The 2,696-nt window shown below is 33.0% G+C and overlaps 1 protein-coding gene across 19 annotated transcripts in view; it reads left to right on the top strand.

Moving 5' to 3' along the window:
• Window positions 1-2,696, top strand: part of LOC106876775 (serine/threonine-protein phosphatase 6 regulatory ankyrin repeat subunit C) — a 106,459-nt gene that overhangs the window by 10,674 nt on the left and 93,089 nt on the right. The window lies entirely within an intron of this gene.

Below are 2,696 nucleotides of genomic sequence, written 5' to 3'. Positions count from 1 at the left end.
TATATATATATATATATATATGTATCTCTTTCTCTGTCTCTCTCTGTATGTGTGTGTGTGTGAAACAGGTGAAGGATAATCATTTGCATAGAGAAAACCTAAATTTAGATTTATACAATAAAAGAAATGTGTTTTTAGTTTAAGTTCTAGTTCAGACCACTCCTGTCTAATAAAGAAGAAGCAACAAGATTTAATACAGTAATTGATTTTTGAAAAAATTATAAATTGTAGAATGAAATGGAACTTAAAAATAAGAAAAAATATTTGCAAAGAAAAAAAATTTAGAACTTCCATATTTATACACAGATGCAGAACATGTCTGTCTGTTTCATTTTCTTTGTTTTTTTTAGGTATATCTTACACGCACACACACACACACATCTATCTATATATCTATCTATCTAAATTTGAATGTAGAAAGTAAATACTAAAAAGATATCTAGTATGAGGATTATTACGGTTTTTGTTAAACTTCTATCTGTTATAATGCTATTTATTCTAAGTAGAATTGGTAGCAGAAGTGAAGACATCAGAGCTGGTTAACTGATCTCAACACAAAGTTACGATCATTCAGCAGTGCTATGAATATGAATGTCATAAACATTAGCCATAGCATCTTCCAGCCTTAAAGAGATTGGTTTTTATATAGCTTAACCATTCATTGATTACTGGGGTGGGAAGATGGGGAGGATATCACTGAATTATGTATCAGTCATTCACGGAGGTAGGGTTTAACATATTTTGCACAACCCTTTACATAATCCATTATGACTAAAATATATTAAACGGGTTGCTTCCCTTGAACAGACACCACCTTTCGTTTATTTTACAGAAAATTTTATGATTTATTTACAACTATGTTTCTTAATATGAAATATTTCTTAATCAATTAACCATGACTAATTTGAATAATATATGAATACTATACCTATAATAGAACATGGCCAAGAATGAAGCTATTACCACAAGAACTTGCTGGTTAAGCTCCTATCGAAAGTGAATTTGGTGTCACGGATGAAACTGTTTCACTTCGTATTAACCCCTATTATTTTCACAAAAAGCTCAAACCCCTCTCTACATCGTATCCCTTTTCACTCCCAAATTGCAATCATTCGCTTTTGGTTTCCAGAAAAATGAATATTTTTTTGATGAAATTTTCTACAAATACCTTTGATATAATTTAGATTACGATTATATCGGAATTTAATATGAAAAAAAAAAAAAAAAAATTGGTGGGCGTGCACACATACACACTTACATTACATAATCTTTTCAAAATTTTAAGCTACATTTTGTAGATATATACGTGATGGATACATTCATACATACAAACAAACCAGAAAGCTGATTCGAAGACTACAGATACAATCCATCATTGGAACTGTAAAAGTCTGTAAAACTTTCCAGAAGTTTATCATATAAGTATATATGAGTACGTCTATGTATGCGAGTATGGGCACGAGAATACACACATAAAACAAAACATAAAAATCTCCACATATACATACATACATTGTTGTTTTTTAATGGGGACACATTAAGTTCCGATATAGTCTGTACCATCCTCGAGGTATTTGTAGCAACTTCATTAAAAAAATATCTGTTTTTCTGGAAGTCGGCGGTGGGGATGGTCACGCTTTTGTGTTTGGTTTGCAAGTATTTTGATGTGAACTCATGTGCCTCGGGTGGGTTATTATGCCAACAATAAACACACGCTCTGGTTCTATTTCACTTTTTTATTTCTACTTTTCAACTGGTTAACCATTTAGTCAATTACATAATCGATTGTTTGATTAATCGTTCGGTTAATCATTGAGTCAGCTAGGTTTGTTAAAATCTATTCGTCCCCATCCGCGACTTCAACTACAATGTTCTCCAGGCTTGTTCGTCAGAGCAGAATTATACCAAGGGGCATAATCCATCATGACTAAAATATATTAAACGGGTTGCTTCCCTTGAACAGACCCCACCTTTCGTTTATTTTACAGAAATGTTTGGTTTATTTACAACTATGTTTGTTTAATATGAAATATTTATTTCTTAATCAATTAATCATGACTAATTTGAATAATATATGAATACTGTGCCTATAATAGCCTATATTTTCGATTTTGTTGCACAATTACATCGATTAATTTTCTAAAAAAGACTTTTGCTAACTTTCTACCCCACTTACTTGATCTAAATATCATTACAAATTCAATTTATGGAGAAATACATCTATCTGAGAAATACATAATTCATTTATTTGATGGCGAGCGGATGGACCGATACATGACGTTTTCAGTCATGGAGCATTGGTTGACCCGGGGCTATAGTAGAAGATAACGTGCTGTGGGACTGAACTTGAAACCACTGGGTTACAAAGAGAGCTTCTTAAGCACATGTCTGTGCCTCCATCCACCTTTCCATCTATTTACCTAACTAATTTCTCAAAAACTTTTGTTTACAAATCGAAAGATAGTCTCACTAGATTCCATATTCACACCAAATGTGGCGATCTTACGGTACGAGTCCTAAATATCGGCCTTTTCCGTAAAAAGTGTCTTCGGCGATCTTTACCAAAGATCGGCCTTTTCCGTAAAAAGTGTTGGAGAGAAACAGGGAAACGAAGTCATAAAAGCGAAAGACATACAGAGAGCGCGATTTATTTTGAAGGGAGGGTTAGGGTTTTAGGGTTAGGGTTAGGGATGGAA

This window comes from Octopus bimaculoides, chromosome 12, assembly GCF_001194135.2.
Source record: "Octopus bimaculoides isolate UCB-OBI-ISO-001 chromosome 12, ASM119413v2, whole genome shotgun sequence".
NCBI classification, from domain to species: Eukaryota; Metazoa; Mollusca; class Cephalopoda; order Octopoda; family Octopodidae; genus Octopus; species Octopus bimaculoides.
This window is presented reverse-complemented; position numbering and strand designations above follow the sequence as displayed.